Genomic DNA, 22,194 nt, shown 5'->3' on the forward strand with positions numbered 1-22,194 from the left:
GCTGTTCATTATTAAAGGAAGTCAGGATGCAGCTGATACAGAGGCCCTGGAGTGGGTGTTGCTTACTGGTTTGCTTCTCCTGGCTTACTCAGCCTGTGTTCTTGTAAAACCCAGGACCACCAGCCCAGGGATGGCCCCACCCCCAGTGGGTCCTTTCCCCTTTTGATTGAGCACTAATTGAGAAAATGCCTTACAACTGGGTCTCACAGAGGCATTTCCTCAACTGAGGCTCCTTCCTCTCTGATGACTAGTTTGTGTCAAGGTGACGTAAAACCAGGCAGAACTTTCCCCTAATTGATTAGATAATAAAGACAAGAAGCCAATCACTGGGTGAGAAGGAGGCGGGACTTCCAGGTCGGAGAGAAGAAGAGGGAAGGCAGGAGGAGGGGTCTTCTTTTGGACTGTGGGAGCAAGGGGGACAAAATGTAGGCGGAAGGCTGTTAGTATGGGTGGCCTGTGGTACATCCGCCACTGGAAGATTTCTTTTCTTTCTTTTTTTTTTTTTTTTTTTTTGGAGCTGAGGACCGAACCCAGGGCTTTGCGCTTACTAAGCAAGCACTCTACCACTGAGCTAAATCCCCAACCCCCACTGGAAGATTTCTAACATAGAATAGTTGGTAAATTTAGGATGCCAGGTTCTGCGCCCAGCGATTGTGTTCTCTGTTGATTCTAAACTAAGATTGTCTGTTGTTTTCCTTCTCATGGCGGGAGATTCAACTGAGCTCCAGGGAAAGGTAACTGCTGTGGAGCGTGGGTTTGTGAGAGTGCGCCACAGCTAGCCAAGGAAAGCTGGGAGTGCTGAGCGGGTTTGGCAGCAGCCAGGAGAGAGCTATCTCAGAGATCTGGGCAGGCCTTGGCAAGGGAAAACATGCGGTCTCAGGCTCGGTACCAAGCTGGGAACAAACAGAGCCCCCTCCCCCCCCCCCCCCCGGCCAGGTGCTTAGCCTGTGCTAGCATGGATTGTTTTTTAATAACACATGCTACACACACCAACTCAAATGAGGAGAGCAGACTAGGATGCCTAGAGCCGGGAAAGATGAAAACAGATTCTAGGCTGGTAAACACAGTGAACCAAACGATGCCTGTTCCCGGTAGTAGGTTAGTAGCCCCACTCTGGTATAGATGGTCCTGAGGGTGGATGCTACGAAGCCTTCTCCGTGCTCCTGGGATCTCTTGCCCTGGTTTTCTACCGTCACTGGGGGCTGTGTGTGTGTGTGTGTGTGTGTGTGTGTGTGTGTGTGTGTGTGTGTGTGTGCGTGCACACGCTCTGTAGTCTGGTTCTTTCCATTCCATATAGCGCAAGAAGCAAAACCTGTTTATGCCCCCACCCCCACCCCATGTATTCTTGGCCCCACATAAGGACTAAGATTTCTCCCTTATGTGGAAAGGTAGGAAACTGCTGACTGGGAGTATCTGTGGCTCAAACAGATGTGACTCCAGGATTAGGCAAGAAAACGGGCCAAATCATGAGAAACTGAGACGCAGAGAAATATCTGCCAGATAGGTACAGGAAGCTGCGGGAATAGCGACGCACAGGAAAGACTGGGAGAGGGTTCCAAGTTCAAAAGCTATGTATTTTTGGAAATTCACAGATTACAGTGTCTACATGAACACTCAGGTCAGGTCTAGAACCAAGACCCAGTGGGCCAAAAGAACATCGCAGAAAGCCCCCACCACTCTGGGTTTGAACCAGGAGGATTTGGTCATAAAGAGAATACGTTCTGTGTAGTATGGATGCATCACCTGTCAATTAAAAAAAACTGTGGCTTTTAGGAAAGGATAGAATAGAAGGTGGGACATCCAGTGGGCAGAAAGGATTCTGGGATAGAGCCAGGTGAAAAGTCGTCAAGGAAGACGTAAGGAAGAAGACGCATGGTACCTAAGCACAGGTAATCAGACATGCGGCAGAATGTAGGTTAATATAAATGGGTTATTTTAAATTCTTAGCTAGTCAGAGAACAAGACTAGCCCCACGGTTAGGCATGGGTAAATATATTCTGAGTCCCAGTCGTTATTCCGGGAACCTGGGCCAGGAGGAAAACAGACCATTAGATTGATGTTTGAAAAGAACTCAAGGGGTTGGGGATTTAGCTCAGTGGTAGAGCGCTTGCCTAGCAAGCACAAGGCCCTGGGTTCGGTCCTCAGCTCCAAAAAAAAAGAAAAGAAAAGAAAAGAAAAGAAGAGAACTCAAATATGTGCAGAAGACAAAGTGTCAGTAAATGGCTCTCGATGGATACGAGTCGGGTTCCAGGGAGGTCTGGGTCACGAGGTATATGGCAACCATTATTTCTAAATGAAATTAAACTTCTGTGCCACAAAGCCTTTCCAAAAATACACTACCAGGCAAAATGAAGACAGGCGTCTTTGTAACAAGGGCGGAGAGACGCGTACAAAGGACTGTCAATGTGCAGGTTCTAGATACCAAGTCAGGAGTCTGCCTCGCTACGTTCCAGGAATCTGTCTGGCTCCCGATTCTATAAAAAGAGCTAAGTGTCCAGGTTAGGCCCAGATACTTTCTACTGCAGTAATTCTTCATACCGTAGTGTCTGGAGCTGCAAAACAAAGGCTGGAGTTCAAAAAAATGGTTCAGATGTCTGCCCATGTTAAAGGTCTAAGGCTGTGCCATGACAGTTCACCCTAAGTTAGGAATGTTGGTGAGTTGGTCTTTATTCTATCTCGTTGGTCATCTCCAGGCAGTGATAACTCACCAGCGTGAGGGTACCTCCTTACAAGTGAATGCTCCAGCCTCGGCCAAGAAACCATAGCTAATGTCAGGTAGAAGTGAACTATTCCATTCAGGCTGTACCTAAACGGCCTAGTGTAAGCCACACTCTCTGGGATGGTGTGGTAAACACCTGAGTCACCTCACACCCCTTCTCTTAGTTACTCTCTTATTGCCTGTAGCTGGGGTTACATGTGTGTGCAGCCATGACATGGGTTTACATAGGTACTCAGGATCTGGACACAGATTCTCATTTACATAGCAAGCACTCTTACCCGGTGTAGCATCTGCCTAGCCCACAGAATGGTTTTTCTAAAGCGTAAGTCTGCAAAACCCTTGAATGTCTTCCTTTGCCCTTACAACGAAATCCAGTCACCTTCTTGCTAAAAATATTTTACTTATTTTATGGGTATGGGTGTTTTATCTGCATGTATGTCTGCACACGACATACACACCTAATGCCTGCAAAGCCCAGAGAGGTGGGTTGAAAACTTTCGACTAGAGTTACAGATCATTGATTGAGAGCTCCCACATGGTTGCTGGGAACTGAGCCCAGGTCCTCTGGAAGAGCAGCCAGTGGCTCTTAACCACTAAACCACCACTCCAGCCCCAAACCCAGCCTTCTATACTGGGAAGACAAGTCCTTTCATGATCAAAACCTTATTTATTTTTTTCAGCTTCTAAAACATTTCTGTCAAACTTCAGTCATGTGACCTCCTAGAGTTCACCAAGGAGGATTCTCAGGTATCTGTGTCTGAAGACATTCCTCCCTCCACCCCAATTGGCTGCCCTTGCCCTCACGTGTGGCAGACTCCTGACTACAGGCAGTGACAGCTCAGCCTAAGTACATAACTACCGTTGCCAATTTTTCCTTTACCCGCATTTCCCCCTCCCATTTTTGCTTTCATGTACTTTCTCTAGAAGGATGTCATATCTGTGGTTCCTATAGAAACCTGTGAACACTTCTACCATATTCGCTCACTTATTTTCCTTCCTCAGCTTGCCTATGATGGGCTTTCATTGGAGAATAATGTCATCTTTTATTTCCGAATTCCCAATGCATAGCACGGTGACTCAAGGAGGAACAGCTGAGAATATTTGGTTGCATGAATGAACATAAGTTATCATACCAGCTGCTTGATGGTTTGTTTGTTTGTTTTATTTTTTTTTTGTTGTCCAGCCTCCATATGATGTGGTTTTGGAAACTGTAGGGCGGTGGGCTATGAAAGGTACCCTGATTCCTGGTCGAGATAGGTCAAATCCCCAGAGACCCTAGAAGGGATGGCAGGAGCATTCCCAATCTCCCAGGAGATCAGGCTTCTCTCATGTAGATACAGCCCCCCACAACCCCCTGTAGAGAGGTTTGAGACAGATCTGTCAAGTAGGGCAATGCCCCAAGCTCCTCCTCCACAGGTAAGGATGTGACCACAGGTCACATAGGCTCAAGACAGATCAGTCAGGTAGAAGCAGGACCACGCCCCCAAATAGGGAGATGAGGTCTTCCCAAGCTCTCAGGCCAAACCAGTAGGAAGTACCCACTGCCAGACCCTGACCCGTCCCAAAACTTTATTTAAGAGTTGTGTTCAGAAGGATTAAAGTGTGCAGGAATTACTCCATCATCCCAGAGCTTCTGTCATAAGAGCTATAACACTGCCACTTGGGGAAGAGATCACTGCAAGAGTTCCCCTGTACCCCTCACCAACCAGTCAGTCTCCTTCCGGCTCAGCCATGCCAGAAACGGAGGCCCAGCAGTACCAGCAGTGGAGGGAATGAAAGTCATTCCCCATCCCTGCCTGAGTTCCTTCCCTTCTCCTGAACCCATGCACCTAGCCAGACCACAGATCTCTGTGGAAAGCCACCAGTGTGCAGCCCCACAGGAAACAATATTCCCAATGTCCATTAGAAATCACTTTTTTGGGGGCTGGAGAGATGGCTCAGTGGTTAAGGGCACTGACTGCTGTACCAGAGGTCCTGAGTTCAATTCCCAGTGACCACATGGTGGGTCACATTCATTCGTAAAGGGATTCATCCTCTTTTAGTGTGTCTAAAGATAGCTTATATATATGAAATCACTTTGGCTGTAGCCTACTGCAAGGCTTATGCAGTACTGGGCCTAAATGTTTACGAGAATGAGTTCATCCTCTCAAGTTAAATACCATTTTCCATCTCGCTGGCCCCATAATTAATCAAGATCTCAAGATTAAGGGTTTAACTGAGCTGAAAGAAAAAGCAAATGAAGACACTGACTAAGGCTTGCGGGGAAGAGACGCTCTCATCCTTGTCGTCCTGGAGACTCCAACAACGTGAACGTTTCACTCACCTTCTTCTGTAGCATCTTGCGATCAGTATGAGAAACCCAGGGTGTCTAAGAACTGGGGTCCTGAGAAGGGTGTCAACATCAAGAAAGCACTGGGGAGAAGGGAACACTGCTGCTCTGATTTCTCTCAGACCAAGGAAGCCAAACTCCAATTGAACACCCTATCTGTATGGAACAACAGACTCCCAGCTCTGTTGAAGTAAGCCAGCCTTCTTTTATGGGGTTGATTCTAACGCAGACCCCAATGCTACAAAACTTACTTCGTAATAATCAGCTTCATTGTCTTATATAATGACTTGAAGAATGGTTTGTGTCAGTGTATCAGCTTCCCGTAGATTCTGATATTTTCCCTAATAAAATGGGCATCTATAGAAGACACTCAACCTGTCATTAATATATTGACTGAGTAGAAATTAAATAATGACCTGAGAACCAACAAAGGCCATTTATTCCAAGGTTGCTATAGGCAGGAGTCACCCATGTTGGCTCGCATCTTGACAGAGACTCTGAGCCCGAAAACTAAGCCGGAAGTGGCATTTATACTGGAAAGGAAAAGGCCTAGGTGTGCCTCTCTTGTGGCTCTTGACATGAGGAGCTGCAAACAGCTTAAGGGAAATGGGGCCTCCTGTGAGCTTGCTTATGGATGCAAACTCATACTTGACTGTTCAGTTGGTGCTAGATTAGAAGCAAGGGATTAAAATTAAGGACACTACAATTATTAATCAAGTCCTGGCCATTTGGGTGACTAGTTAATGAGGCCGTTTGGCTTCCTGGATTGTGTCAGGTAAACCAGTTGACCTTCCATCAGTTTATCTTCTGGCCAACTGGCTTCCTGAGCTTGGACTACAGTTATGGTTAAGGTTCTATTTTGTATATGATTTGACCTTTGACTCTCTTAGTTAATTAAATATCTTTTCCCCCAGCTTATGTCAAGGAACAGACTTCCCTGAAGTAGTTGGGGAATTGTCATTCTTGCTAAAACTTATTTTTTTTAATGTGTCTAGTATGTTTATTGCTTAAGGGATGATTCAAATCCAATCTGGATTTGGAAAATCATATCCAATCTGTGGTGACATTTAAGACAGGTTTCAAACGAGGCAACAACCATACAGTCATCAATTTGGAGGCTGCACCTGGTGATAGAAGAAAGCTCACGTCTAGGAAGGCTTGTCTCAACCTGTGAGGTGCACCCGGCACAGTTGCTTCATGTACGCTCCAAACCTTAGTGAGGATAAGGAACATTAATCGTTGGAAAAGCATTGATACATTTCACATATCAAACAATGTTAAATATGAGACAGTGACTTAGGCAATAGCATTTATAGATATTATTATCCTATACTTTTTAATTTTAGTATTAATAATTGTTATTAATTGTTGATGTTAATTGATGGGACCCCATTTTTATATATGTGCATTACCAGGTAGAGCCATATGGTCAGTGCTGGAGTCTATCAGTGCTAAGGCAGAGTTTAAGAGACTTGAAAAGTGCATAGCAAACTTAATAAAGAATAAGATTCTGGGGGCTGGAGAGATGGCTCAGTGGTTAAGAGCACTGACTGCTCTTCCAGAGGTCCTGAGTTCAATTCCCAGCAATCCCATGGTGGCTTACAACCTTCTGTAATGGGATCTGATGCCCTCTTCTGCTGTGTCTGAAGACAGCTACAGTGTACTCATATACATGAAATAAATTTGTTTAAAAGAATAAGATTCTGAAATAATTTATTACTTTGTCAGTCTTACTGGGGCATACCTGTAATATAGGTTTGAGAGTTTGAGGCCAACCTAGGCAAATGGTGAGACTGTTTTGGTTTGAATGAGATGTCCCCCATGATGTTGGACATTTGAATCGAAGCTCCCCAGCTGATGACAATATTTAAGGAGTCTTGGGAGATGTGGTCTTTTGGAGAAATACGTCACTGGGGGCAGGTGTTGAAAGTTATAGGACTCACACCATTTGGAGTTCATACTCTCTGCTTCTTGCTTGCTGTTCAAGATGTGAGTCCTAGCTGCTGCTCCAGCAACCCTGTCTACTGTCACACTTCCTACCAAGACGGACTCTAACCTCCGGAACCTTTAGCCCAAATAAACTCTCTCTTCTATAAGTTGCCTTGGTCATGATGTTTTATTACAACAACAGAAAGGAATTAACATAAACCCTATTCAAAAAATTGAGTAAAAGAAAAATAGGAAACTTATTAACAAGGACAGCTCCTGATCATCAGACTGACAACTCAGTATACATTCGTAAGCTTTAATTACTGCTATTAAAAGGGAGCAGCACATATGGCTAGACTAGCCTAAAATGTAAAGTGACAGATGCCTATAAATATTAAAATCCTGTAATTATCAGTGCAGTTCATTAATTATCTGTCGTTTGCATCTTAAAAATAGGACTGATACTTATTCCCAAGCCTTCAGCCATTTAACAAAGAAGGCCTTGTATGAGGGAAAGAGGCTGTAACAAGCTGAGGCCTTTTTCAGGTGACATTTTACTTCTGTAATCACGCAATCAGAAGGATTGTGTTGATTTCTAATGCACCGTCCTAGTCTGAATACCGCAAACCAACATTTCATCTGAGCTGATGTACACTTAACTCCCCTCGTCTGTGCGTCTGTCCAGCCAGATTCAAATTGAAGTGTTTCTATGCTTAACTTCTTTTCTTCTCACTTTTCCCACATTTCTTCTTCCATGGAAGCTTTTGTGTTTTCTATTTCCTAAACCTTTACCTCTTTACAAACTTATTGTCAAGCCATCTGCAATCGCGAGGGCAACAGAAGTCTTCTCATACTCTCCTCCCTCCTCCTTACCTACTTTAGGCTTAGGGATGCAGACCAAGGAAAATAAAATAATTTTGTAATTAGCGCTGTCTCTGCTGAGTCAGCAGATAAAGGTGCTTTCTGCCAAGCCTGGTGATTTGAATTCAGTCCCTGGGACCCATTAAAGAGAGTGAACATTCAGAGAACCATGCTATATGGACACATACTCACACATGCATGAACACACATGCACATGCACGCACACATACATACATACATACATACATACATACATAGTCATAATAAATAAGTAAATGTAAAAGAAAAAAATTTAAGTAACACTGCATTACTTGAGAAATCTACATTTTTTTCTAATCTACTTTTTAGTTTTTGCATACTTAGTATTAAATTTCTGGTAAGTTATAGTGACACACACCTTTAATCTGAACCCTTAGAAAACAGAGGCCGGAGGATCTCTGTGAGTTCAAAGCCATCCTGGTGTATATAGTGAGTTCTAGGCCAGCCAGAATTACACAGAGATCCTGGTTTGTTTGGTTGGTTTTTTGTTTGTTTGTTTGTTTGTTTGTTTAAAAAATTGTTTATTATATATAAGTACACTGTAGCTGTCTTCAGACACACCAGAAGAGAGCATCAGATCTCAACACAGATGATTGTGAGCCACCATGTAGTTGCTGGGACTTGAACTCAGGTCCTCTGGAAAAGCAGCCAGTACTCTTAACTACTGAGCCATCTCTCTAACCCTTGTTTTTTATTAATAAGTCTTTTTCTTGAAATTAGAAGGTCCCACTGTGACCTGTTCCTTAATTTTTTAGAACATCTGTTTCCTGTCTTCTCCAGTGTCTCATCATTGACACTTGCTGTATTAGTTCGTCATACTTTCGTTTAGCGTCTAGATGATCTAAAGCCAAACGGCTAGGTTCAGAAAGTGAGTGGTACTACCAACTCCTGTCCCCACAGCTTCCCTCCTCATGCATCCTCAACTTTGCTTCCAACTCTTGTTTTTGTAAAGGAGATAGATAACAGATGTATCTTGACTACAAGACTTCTGGAACTCAAAGCAACTGGAAGAAAACATTGTGGGAAAGCGAAAGCCTCTTACATCTGGTCTGAGAAAACCTTGAGGAAATAAAAGCAGAGAGAGAGAGAGAGAGAGAGAGAGAGAGAGAGAGAGAGAGAGAGAGAGAGATATCAAGTACACTAGTACCAAGATTTTAAAATATAAAATAAAAAAACTTCGGTGATATGTGTGTGTCCGCTATCCCAGCACTGGGGTAGACAGGAAGACCCCTGGGGCTTTCTGGTCATACAGCCTGGCCCAGTAGCTTAGCCCAGGGCTGATGAGAGTTTGTTACAAAAACAAGGTGTGTAGCTCCTGATGAACAATACCTAAGCTTGACCTCTGCCTTACACACACACACACACACACACACACACACACACAGAGAGAGAGAGAGAGAGAGAGAGAGAGAGAGAGAGAGAGAGAGAGAGGAGAGAGACAGAGACAGAAAGAGAATTGCTTCAAACTAAAAGTCAAGACAAATAATTACCCAAACGAAGAGACAACCCAGAGACTGGAAAAAGTACTCGCCAGGTATTTAATAGGTCATTAATGGCCAAGTGTATCTATCTTCAAACAACCCAGTATCACAGAAACAATCCAACTTTAAGATGGGCACAAGTCCCGAACAAACACTCCTCATAAGAAGGGTATAGGTGGCTAGGGCTCACAAAAAGATGCAGAGATCACCAGGCTTCAGGGAGTCGTGGCTTAACTCGCGATGGGACACCACACCTGACTGAAAGAGGAGGAGCTGCCTGCAAGGATAGAAGGAAACATGCTCATGCCCTTTCGGTAGGAATGCTGGCGAATATGGCGAGTTTGGGAACAGGTCCTCAAAAAAGTAATAACTGAATTACCAAATGATGCAACCACACACTTCCAGATCCGTATCCATAACAACTGAAGTCAATGGCGGAGCCGTGAGCTGCCTTCCCTTATACGCTGTAGCCTTGGTCACCATAGCCGGATATGGAGTCAAATTCCCGGTTGAATAGGTAAAGGAAACTGTGGTATATTTACGTGGCGAAAAGCTATTTGTGATGGCTAATTGTCAGCGCGACTGTATTTGACCTAGGGGGCCCTCTTTTGAGTATGTTTTTGAGGAAGTTTCTGCAGAAGTTTGACTGTGAAGGGAAGACCCTCCCCAAGTGTGGTCAGGACTATCCGGCTCTTCAACTGAATGAAAGGGAGATGAGCATTTGTCTTTCTCTGTTTCCTGACTGCAGATGCTCTGTGACCCGATGCCTCCAGCGCCCCCCCACTACTCCTTCCTGCCAACTGAGACCGTCAGCTAAAACTTACCTTCCCTCCTTTGAGGTTGTCTTGTCGGGGAATTTTGTCACAGCACTAGGAAAAGCAGAGTTACTCATTCCTAAAAAACGGCGGGGGGTGGGGGGTGGTGTCAAATTTTATTTTCAGGATAACGTGGAAGAATCTACGAGATATTATTATGCTAAGTGAAATAATCCAGGCACAGAAAGCTCAAGACTGCCAAGTGTAATATCTATGTGGAATTTAAACAGAAATTGGGGGGTGGGGTGGAAAGATGGATCAGCAGTTTAAGAGCACTGGCTACTATTCTTGAGGTCCTGAGTTCAATTCCCAGAAAGCATGTGGTGGTTCGCAACCTTCTATAATGGGATTTGATGCCCTCTTCTGTCATGCAGGCATACTTGCAAATAGAACAGTCATATACATGGATAAATAAATCCTTTAAAAATGGAAAATGCTAAGAGAAAAGTAGAAATTGGACGGAAGTAGGGAGAATAGTGTTGATCCATGACTGTTCAAAAGTACCAGGTTTCAACCAGACCAAAGGAACAAGTTCTGAGAACCACTGTGAATATAAAATGAATATAACAGATAATAATGCATTGTCTATTTCAAAATAATTGGATAGAATAGATTTTAAATATCACAAAAATGTTAAATGGGATGACAGATTTGTCGATCTTATTTTTACCATTCCCTATTGTGTGTGTACTCCATAAGTGTAATACAATTGTGATTTTTCTGTTAAAAATAACTCAATAAGGGGCTGGAGAGATGGCTCAGTGGTTAAGAGCACTGACTGCTTTTCCAGAGGTCCTGAGTTCAATTCCCAGCAACCACATGGTGGCTCACAACCATCTGTAATAGGCATCTGAAGCACTCTTCGGGTGTGTCTGAAGACAGCAATGGTGTGTACTCACATACATAAAATAAATAAGATCTAAAAAAATAAAATAACTCAATGAGGGCTAGAAAGATGTCTTTGCAATTAAGAGAACATACTGCTCTCTCGGAAACCTGAGTTTAGTTTTCAGCATCCGGGTCAGGTGGCTCGCAACCACCTGTAACTCCATATCCTGAGGATCTGATGCTCTTGTCTGGCCTCCTTGTGCTCATCCGTTCACATACACAAACCCACACAGACACAGACAAACACACACACACACACACACACACACACACACACACACACACATTAAAAACAAATCTTTAAAAATGTATTAATTTGGGGCTGGGGATTTGGCTCAGTGGTAGAGCGCTTACCTAGGAAGCGCAAGGTCCTGGGTTCGGTCCCCAGCCCCGGAAAAAAAAAAAAAGAAAAATGTATTAATTTAACAATAAAAGGTTTCTATCTGTTGGTATTTTTTTTGCAGTCCTGACATGTTATATGTACACCTAAAAAGTATGTCATCTCTAACAATGGAGCACAAAGCTTTCATTCTTCCATTATATCATGTTTTTTATGTTACTGTCTTAATTTGGGTTTTGACTGTTGTGAAGAGACACCACAGCCCTGGCAACTCTTGTAAAGGAAAGCATTGAATTGGGGCTGGCTTACAGTTCAGAGATTCAGTCCATTACTGCCTGTCATGGTGGCACATAGGCAGACACTGTGCTGGAGAGACAGCTGAGAGTTCTGTATATGAACCAACAGGCAGCAGAAAGACAGAGTGAGCCACTTGGCCTGGCTCAGGCTTCTGGAACCTCAAAGCCCATCGAGACACACTTCCTCCAACAAGGCCACACCTCCTAATAGTGTCACTCCTTGTGAGCAAGAAACTTCTTTTCCTGGGCTGGTTCTACTCCCTGTTAGCAACATTCCTATGGCTCTGACATCTCAAAAATCTTTGGGTCTCTAAGGTAGCTTCAATGTTACAGCTTCTTGTTTCAGTGTCTGGGATCCACACACAATCTTCTGGGCTCTTCCAAAGGGCTGGCATTACTTCTGCCTTCTGTAGCCCTCTAAGCTCAGGTAGATTCACTCCACTGCTGCTGCTGTTCTTGGTGATCATCCCATGGAACTGGCATCTCTAATATACTAGGGTCTTCTGCTGCAACTAGGCTTCACCAATAGCCTCTCACAGGCTCTCTTCATAGTGTCAAGCCTCAACTCCTTTGCCTGGCCCCTTCCAGCTGCAACATGAGGTACAACCTTGGCTGTCTCTGGAACACAGCTTCTTTGTGCTCTCAGAAAACACTTCCCAGAAGATTTCACCTCAGTGATGCTGGTCTCTTCTTAATCACCACAAATTTCTTAGCTCAGCATCAATTGTCCCCATAGTCCCGTCTATTCTCGACTCTAAAGCCAGAGACACATGGCCAAAGCTGCTGAGTTCTGCTGCATGCTGGGGCTGGAACATGGCCCTGTTGTTCTATTGCCAGCTTTCTGTTTTCCAATTCCTTCACTGCCTAAGCTTGGCTGTCCTGGAACTTGCTCTGTAGACTGACCTTGAACTCAGAGATCTACATACCTGTCTCCTGGGATTAAAGGTGTGTACCACCAAGCCTGAATCTAAATTTAGCTGGGTAGGACCTTGCCCCAAAGTCCCACTCCCTTAATTTGTTATCTCCTTGAACACAGGACTCAGCTCCAACCCCTTTAATACTCAAACCATATATTTTATTTTTCCTTTCTCCACTTGCTACACTTGTTTAAACTGCTCTTCATGAGACTTAATCAGAGAACAAAGTCTATGATGGGCGTTTCTGAGACTTCCTTTGTCAATGCAATTAATCTGAGTCTCTTCACCTTAGCCTTATGCAGTCTCTTCAGACAAGGGAAAAAAGTAGCCACATTCTTCACCAAAAATACTACAGAAACAGTCTCTAGGCCACATATTGAAATTCTCCACTGAAACCTGTTGGCCCAGGTCTGCACAGTTTAAATACTCTCGGCAGCTAAATTTTTCATATTCCTATTAGGATAGCCCACTAAGCCCCATTTAAAGCATTCTATTGAAAGACCCCAGCTTAACAGCAGTAACGCCATTTTGCAAGGCTGTACTTAAGATGACTGGTTCAGGGAAAGGTTAGAACACTGAGTACACAGCGGCTGCCAAGCAGGATGTGTTTGGTTGAAGGCCTGACAACAGGACACTTCGGTTGAGCACCTGACAATGAAAAAAAGCCCCGGGAGAGGTCCCACACCCTGGTGGGGGGCCGAGTCAGCCGTTATGTTCCAAGAAGGTAGCTAAGAAACTTGCCCCCGGGCTGAACCCTTGGGGGGCCGAGTCAGCCGTTATGTTTCAGGAAGGTAGCTAGGAAACTTGCCCCCGGGCTAAACCCTTGCCATATTAGAATCCACCAATTATATCCCTGTAACCATGTATCTGCTTCTGTATGCTTGCTTCTGCTCCCCAAAATCCTATAAAAAGCCCATCCTTGTTTCCGTGGGGCGCGCCAGTCCCCCGAGTGACTGAAGCGCCCGCAGGTGCCTGTGCCTGTGTATCCCGACAATAAACCAAATCCTCTTGCTGATTGCATCCTGTGGTGTCTCGGTCTGGTCTTTGGAGTTGGAGGGTCTCCATCCCGAGAGAAAGTTCTCCCTGAGAGCTTTTCATTTGGTGCGTTGGCCGGGAAAGGAGATCCTCCACCCAGGGACCACCGACCACCCACTGGGAGGTAAGCCGGCCGGCGTCTGTCTGATTCTGTCTCGTTCTGCCTTATTCTGTCTGTTCTGTGAGCGCTCAGCCAGGTCTGTTCTGTTAGCGCTCAGCCAGGTTCTGTGAGCGCTCAGCCAGGTCTGTTCTGTGAGCGCTCAGCCAGGTCTGTTCTATGAGTGCTCAGCCAGGTCTGTTCTGTGAGCGCTCAGCCAGGTTGTTTGGAATTTGGGTGGGATGAAGAAGGAGCTGACGAGCTCGGACTTCTCGCCCCGCAGCCCTGGAAGACGTTCCAAGGGTGTTAGGGGCCCGACTTTTCGGGGCCCAATCTGGGAGAGGAGAAAGATCCGGACTAACGGCACTTCTGTCTGTATTTTTGGCTTTCAGAGGGCCCCGGACCTTTGCCACCTCCATCTGACTTTTTGCTTTCAGTTTGGTACCAAAGCCGTGCAGCACGCCTGTCTGTTGTTTGTTTGACTGTTGGTGTTGTTTGTTTTCTCTGTGTTCTAATCTTCCTTAGAACTAACATGGGACAGTCCCTAACAATGCCCCTAAGTCTCACTCTTGATCATTAGAAAGACGTCCACGACCGGGCACACAACCAGTCCGTCGAGGTTAAAAAAGGAAAATGACAGACTCTCTGCACATCCGAGTGGCCCACTTTCGGAGCGGGATGGCCAGTGAATGGCACATTTAATAAGATCATTATTTTACAGGTTAAAGATCGGGTCGTCCACGGACATCCTGACCAGGTTTCTTATATTATCACTTGAGAGAGTCTCGCCTTAACCCCCCCCCGGGGCGGAACCCTTCGTGGACCCAAATTGGCCTCCCCTCAACCCCCAGTCTGTCCCCTCGGCCCCGCCCGGTCCGCCGGCCACGTCTTCCTCTCTCTACCTTTGTGAAATCAGAGCCTTCTAAGAAACCTGTCCTCCCGGCAGACCCAAACTCCCCTCTCATAGATCTTCTCTCTGACAGGCCCGGCTAAAACAGAGGAGGCAGAGCCGCCGGCCAGATCAGTTGCCGGGCCACAGTCTGATAAGGGTTTCTCCCCTGTCACAGGGAGATTGCGCAATAAGCGCGAGGTGATGCCAGATACAACCTCCCAGGCTTTCCCACTTAGACAGGGAACCGGTGGCCAGACCCAATACTGGCCGTTTTCAGCAGCTGACATTTACAATTGGAAACAACACAACCCTTCTTTCTCCAAAGATCCGGTGGCACTCACCGACCTAATAGAATCTGTTTTACTTACCCACCAGCCTACTTGGGATGACTGCCAACAGCTCTTACAGGCCCTCTTAACCTCAGACAAAAAAAACAAAGAGTGTTCCTAGAGGCCAGAAAGCATGTTCTGGGAGATGATGGGCGTCCCACCCAGCTGCCTGAAAAAATTGATGCTGCATTCCCACTTAAGAGACCAAACTGGGATTTTAATACAGCTGAAGGTAAGGGACACCTACGCCTTTATCGCCAGTTGCTTCTAGCGGGTCTCCGAGGGGCTATACGACGCCCTACTAATTTGGCTCAGGTAAAACAGGTATTACAGGAAGCAGGGGAAACTCCCTCCGCCTTTCTAGAGAGACTTAAGGAGGCCTACCGTATGTACACTCCCTATGACCCAGATGACCCAGGACAAATGACGAGTGTCTCTATGTCCTTCATCTGGCAGGCTGCTCCAGATATCAGGACTAAGTTACAGAGGTTAGAAAATTTACAGGGCTATACATTACAGGATTTACTTAAAGAAGCTAAAAAGATTTTTAATAAGAGAGAGATAAAAAAAGAAACAAAGAATTGAGTCGAATCTTGGCCGCCGTAGTTCAGGGCCAAAAAAGGAAGGGAGATAGGGGGGAGCTCGAAAGGGGCTGAAGCTGGATAAAGATCAATGTGCCTATTACAAAGAGAAAGGGCACTGGGCCAGAGAGTGCCCCAAGAAGCCTGGCGGACCCCGAAAGCCTCGACCACGAACCTCCCTCTTGGCTCTAGATAAAGATTAGGGAGGTCAGGGCCAGGAGCCCCCCCCCTGAGCCCAGGGTAACGCTTAAAGTTGGGGGACAGCCGGTTACTTTCCTGGTAGACACAGGAGCCCAGCATTCAGTCCTCACCCAAGCTTCAGGACAACTCAGCGACCGGACGGCCTGGGTACAAAGAGCTACTGGTGAGAAACAATACCGATGGACTACGGACCGCCGGGTTCAGCTGGCTACTGGTAAGGTGACCCATTCCTTCTTACATGTTCCGGACTGCCCGTACCCTCTGCTGGGCCGTGACCTGCTCACCAAACTAAAAGCACAAATTCATTTTGAGGAAGGAGGGGCCCGAATAACTGGCCCCCACGGAACTCCCCTTCAAGTTCTATGAATATAGACTATATAAACTGGGACAGGACAAGCCACAATCCCTAGAAATAGACACTTGGGTCACGAATTTTCCACTGGCTTGGGCAGAGACTGGAGGGTTGGGGTTGGCGCTCCAACAGCCCCCCTTAATTATACAGTTAAATGCCACTACAACTCCAGTCTCCATAAAACAATACCCCCTGTCACATGAAGCTTATCAAGGTATAAGGCCTCACATTACGAGGCTTCTGGATCAAGGCATCCTAGTCCCCTGCCGGTCGCCTTGGAATACGCCTCTTCTGCCTGTTAAGAAACCCGGCACTGGAGATTATAGGCCAATACAAGACTTGAGAAAGGTCAACAAGAGGATAAAAGATATTCATCTGACTGTTCCAAACCCTTACAATTTGCTCAGTAACTGTTCATCGATGAGAAACAGGGGTATGCTAAAGGGGTCCTAACACAAAGGTTGGGACCCTGGAAACGCCCTGTGGCCTACCTGTCTAAGAAATTGGACCCTGTGGCCTCCGGCTGGCCACCGTGCCTAAGGATGGTGGCTGCTATTGCTGTCCTGATCAAGGATGCTGGAAAATTGACTTTGGGACAGCCACTCACCATCCTAGCACCCCACGCAGTGGAGGCCTTGGTAAAGCAGCCCCCAGACCGCTGGCTCTCTAATTCTTACACCAAGCCTTGTTACTGGATGCAGAACGGGTTCAGTTTGGGCCCGTAGTCGCCCTCAATCCTGCCACCTTGCTTCCTCTACCAGAGGAGGCAGAACAGCATGACTGCCTACAAATCCTCGCAGAAGTACATAGAACCAGGCCGGACCTATCGGACCAGCCTCTTCAGAATGCTGACCACACATGGTACATGGATGACAGCAGCTTCTTGGCAGAGGGAGAGCGAAAGGCTGGAGCTGCGGTCACTACGGAGGACAAAGTGATTTGGGCGAAAGCCCTGCCTGCTGGTACCTCCGCACAACGGGCTGAACTCATCGCCTTGACTCAGGCGCTCAAGATGACAAAAGGTAAGAGGCTAAATATATATATACAGACAGCCGTTATGCCTTTGCCACGGCACACATCCACGGGGAGATCTACCGGAGGCGGGGGCTGCTCACATCTGAAGATAAAGATATTAAAAATAAGGCTAAAATTCTGGCCCTCTTAGAAGCCCTATTCTTGCCCAAAAGACTGAGTATTATGTATTGTCCAGGACACCAGAAAGGGCACAACCCAGAGGCACGAAGAAACCGGCTGGCCGATGCCACGGCGCGAAAAGCGGCCATGAGCAAACAAATCTTGCCCTTAAATAGCCCAGACCAACCCACGCCCCCACCAGTGGGACAAACCAGTTGGGTTTATGCCCATGAGGACATAGAGCTCCTAAAAAAATGGGGGCCATCTACCACCCTCAACTAAAACAGTGGGTCTACAAAGGACTTTTGAATTGATCTCCTTTTTACATAAATTAACCCATTTGGGGTTTAAGAAGATGAAAACCTTACTAGATCGGGAAGAGATAAATCTGTGTTTTTTTTTTTTGAATTGGGACAAAGCGATACAAAAGGTGACTGAGAGTTACAAAGCGTGCGCTCAGGTTAACCTGGGAAGGACCATGATTGGACAAGGAGTTCGTCCTAGGGGACAACGTCCCGACATCCATTGGGAAATTGATTTTACTAAAATTAAACCAGGTATATATGGATACAAGTATCTCCTAGTGTTTGTAGACACCTTCTCAGGATGGGTCAAAGCCTTCCCCACGAAGCACGAGACTACAAAAATGGTCACCAAGAAGCTCCTCGAGGAAATCTTTCCCAGGTATGACATGCCTCAAGCGTTGAGGTCGGACAACGTGCCCACTTTTGTCTCCCAAGTAAGTCAGTTGGTGGCCAAATTGCTGGGGATTGATTGGAAATTACATTGTGCCTATAGACCCCAGAGTTCAGGTCAGGTAGAACGCATGCATAGAACAATTAAGGAGACTTTATCCAAACTTACGCTTGCAACTGGCTCAAAGGATTGGGTGGCCCTCCTTCCCCTAGTTCTATATTGGGCCCGGAATACCCCGGGCCCCCATGGTCTAACTCCTTTTGAAATAATGTATGGAGCACCACCCCCATTTGTCCATTTCTTTGATTCAAACATTGCTGATTTTGTTGACAGCCCTTCTCAGAGGGCCCATTTACAGGCCCTACAGATTGTGCAGAGAGACGTCTGGAGACCTTTGGCCACTGCTTACCAGGACAAGCTTGAGCATCCGGTGGTGCCACACCCGTTCCAGATTGGAGACACCGTGTGGGTGCACAGACACCAGACCAAGAATCTCGAGCCACGGTGGAAAGGACCCTACACCGTCCTCCTGACTACCCCGACCGCCCTAAAGGTAGACGGAGTCTCGGCTTAGATCCACGCATCACACGTCAAGACAGTCCGGTCTGAGGAATTGCAACACTACACCCCAGACATGGAGAGTTCAGCGCACTCCAAACCCCTTAAAGTTAAAACTCCTACGTGGCTCCTCCTAGTCCTTTTGTGGCCTAGAGTCAGTGGGGGAATAAGCCCCCACCAGACAGAAATTTCTTGACCAAGTCGAGTGAAAGATTTCACTCAAAGTTAACAAAAAAAAATGGGGGAATGAAAGACCCCAGCTTAGCAGCAGTAACACCATTTTGCAAGGCTGTACTTAAGATGACTGGTTCAGGGAAAGGTTAGAACACTGAGTACACAGCGGCTGCCAAGCAGGATGTGTTTGGTTGAAGGCCTGACAACAGGAGGACTGCCGTTGAACACCTGACAATGAGAAAAGCCCCGGGAGAGGTCCCACACCCTGGTGGGGGGCCGAGTCAGCCGTTATGTTCCAAGAAGGTAGCTAAGAAACTTGCCCCCGGGCTGAACCCTTGGGGGGCCGAGTCAGTCGTTATGTTTCAGGAAGGTAGCTAGGAAACTTGCCCCCGGGCTGAACCCTTGCCACATTAGAATCCACCAATTATATCCCTGTAACCATGCATCTGCTTCTGTATGCTTGCTTCTGCTCCCCAAAATCCTATAAAAGCCCATCCTTGGTTCCGTGGGGCGCGCCAGTCCCCCGAGTGACTGAAGCGCCCGCAGGTGCCTGTGCCTGTGTATCCCGACAATAAACCAAATCCTCTTGCTGATTGCATCCTGTGGTGTCTCGGTCTGGTCTTTGGAGTTAGAGGGTCTCCATCCCGAGGGAAAGTTCTCCCTGAGAGCTTTTCAAGGACAACTCAGCGACCGGACGGCCTGGGTACAAGGAGCTACTGGTGAGAAACAATACCGATGGACTACGGACCGCCGGGTTCAGCTGGCTACTGGTAAGGTGACCCATTCCTTCTTACATGTTCCGGACTGCCCGTACCCTCTGCTGGGCCGTGACCTGCTCACCAAACTAAAAGCACAAATTCATTTTGAGGAAAGAGGGGCCCAAATAACTGGCCCCCCGGAACTCCCCTTCAAGTTCTAACCCTACAACTAAAAGATAAATATAGACTATATGAACCGGGACAGGACACTGGCTTGGGCAGAGACTGGTGGGATGGGGTTGGCGCTCCAACAGCCCCCCTTAATTACAACTCCAGTCTCCATAAAACAATACCCCCTGTCACATGAAGCTTATCAAGGTATAAGGCCTCACATTACGAGGCTTCTAGATCAAGACATCCTTATCCCCTGCCGGTCGCCTTGGAATACGCCTCTTCTGCCTGTTAAGAAACCCGGCACTGGAGATTATAGGCCAGTACAAGACTTGAAAAAGGTCAACAAGAGGATAGAAGATATTCATCCGACTGTTCCAAACCCTTACAATTTGCTCAGTAACTGTTCATCGATGAGAAACAGGGGTATGCTAAAGGGGTCCTAACACAAAGGTTGGGACCCTGGAAACGCCCTGTGGCCTACCTGTCCAAGAAATTGGACCCTGTGGCCTCCGGCTGGCCACCGTGCCTAAGGATGGTGGCTGCTATTGCTGTCCTGATCAAGGATGCTAGAAAATTGACTTTGGGACAGCCACTCACCATCCTAGCACCCCACGCAGTGGAGGCCTTGGTAAAGCAGCCCCCAGACCGCTGGCTCTCTAATTCTCACACCAAGCCTTGTTACTGGATGCAGAACGGGTTCAGTTTGGGCCTGTAGTCGCCCTCAATCCTGCCACCTTGCTTCCTCTACCAGAGGAGGCAGAACAGCATGACTGCCTACAAATCCTCGCAGAAGTACATAGAACCAGGCCAGACCTATCGGACCAGCCTCTTCAGAATGCTGACCACACATGGTACATGGATGACAGCAGCTTCTTGGCAGAGGGAGAGCTAAAGGCTGGAGCTGCGGTCACTACGGAGGATAAAGTGATTTGGGCGAAAGCCCTGCCTGCTGGTACCTCCGCACAACGGGCTGAACTCATCGCCTTGACTCAGGCGCTCAAGATGGCAAAAGGTAAGAGGCTAAATATATATATACAGACAGCCGTTATGCCTTTGCCACGGCACACATCCACGGGGAGATCTACCGGAGGCGGGGGCTGCTCACATCTGAAGATAAAGATATTAAAAATAAGGCTAAAATTCTGGCCCTCTTAGAAGCCCTATTCTTGCCAAAAGACTGAGTATTATACATTGTCCAGGACACCAGAAAGGGCACAACCCAGAGGCACGAAGAAACCAGCTGGCCGATGCCACGGCGCGAGAAGCAGCCATGAACAAACAAATCTTGCCCTTAAATAGCCCAGACCAACCCACGCCCCCACCAGTGGGACAAACCAGTTGAGTTTATGCCCATAAAGACATAGAGCTCCTAAAAAAATGGGGGCCATCTACCACCCTCAACTAAAACAGTGGGTCTACAAAGGACTTTTAAATTGACATAGAGCTCCTAAAAAAGTGGGGGCCATCTACCACCCTCAACTAAAACAGTGGGTCTACAAAGGACTTTTGAATTGATCTCCTTTTTACATAAATTAACCCATTTGGGGTTTAAGAAGATGACTAGATCGGGAAGAGATAAATCTGTGTTTTTTTGAATCGGGACAAAGCGATACAAAAGATGACTGAGAGTTACAAAGTGTGCGCTCAGGTTAACCCGGAAAGGACCATGATTGGACAAAGAGTTCGTCCTAGGGGACACCGTCCCGACATCCATTGAGAAATTGATTTTACTGAAATTAAACCAGGTATATATGGATACAAGTATCTCCTAGTGTTTGTAGACACCTTCTCAGGATGGGTCGAAGCCTTCCCCACAAAACACGAGACTACAAAAATGGTCACCAAGAAGCTCCTCGAGGGAATCTTTCCCAGGTATGGCATGCCTCAAGCATTGGGGTCGGACAACGTGCCCGCTTTCGTCTCCCAAGTAAGTCAGTTGGTGGCCAAATTGCTGGGGATTGATTGGAAATTACATTGTGCCTATAGACCCCAGAGTTCAGGTCAGGTAGAACACATAAATAGAACAATTAAGGAGACTTTATCCAAACTTACGCTTGCAACTGGCTCAAAGGATTGGGTGGCCCTCCTTCCCCTAGTTCTATATTGGGCCCGGAATACCCCGGGCCCCCATGGTCTAACTCCTTTTAAAATAATGTATGGAACACCACCCCCATTTGTCCATTTCTTTGATTCAAACATTGCTGATTTTGCTGACAGCCCTTCTCTGAGGGCCCATTTACAGGCCCTACAGATTGTGCAGAGAGACGTCTGGAGACCTTTGGCCGCTGCTTACCAGGACAGAGTCTCGGCTTAGATCCACGCACCACACGTCAAGGCAGTCCGGTCTGAGGAATTGACTAATCACAACACTACACCCCAGACATGGAGAGTTCAGCACACTCCAAACCCCTTAAAGTTAAAACTCCTACGTGGCTCCTCCTAGCCCTTTTGTGGCCTAGAGTCAGTGAGGGAATAAGCCCCCAGCAGACAGAAATTTCTTGACCAAGTCGAGTGAAAGATTTCACTCAAAGTTAGCAAAAAAAATGGGGGAATGAAAGACCCCAGCTTAACAGCAGTAACGCCATTTTGCAAGGCTGTACTTAAGATGACTGGTTCAGGGAAAGGTTAGAACACTGAGTACACAGCGGCTGCCAAGCAG

Source organism: Rattus norvegicus, chromosome 16 (genome assembly GCF_036323735.1).
Source record: "Rattus norvegicus strain BN/NHsdMcwi chromosome 16, GRCr8, whole genome shotgun sequence".
In the NCBI taxonomy this organism is placed as follows: domain Eukaryota; kingdom Metazoa; phylum Chordata; class Mammalia; order Rodentia; family Muridae; genus Rattus; species Rattus norvegicus.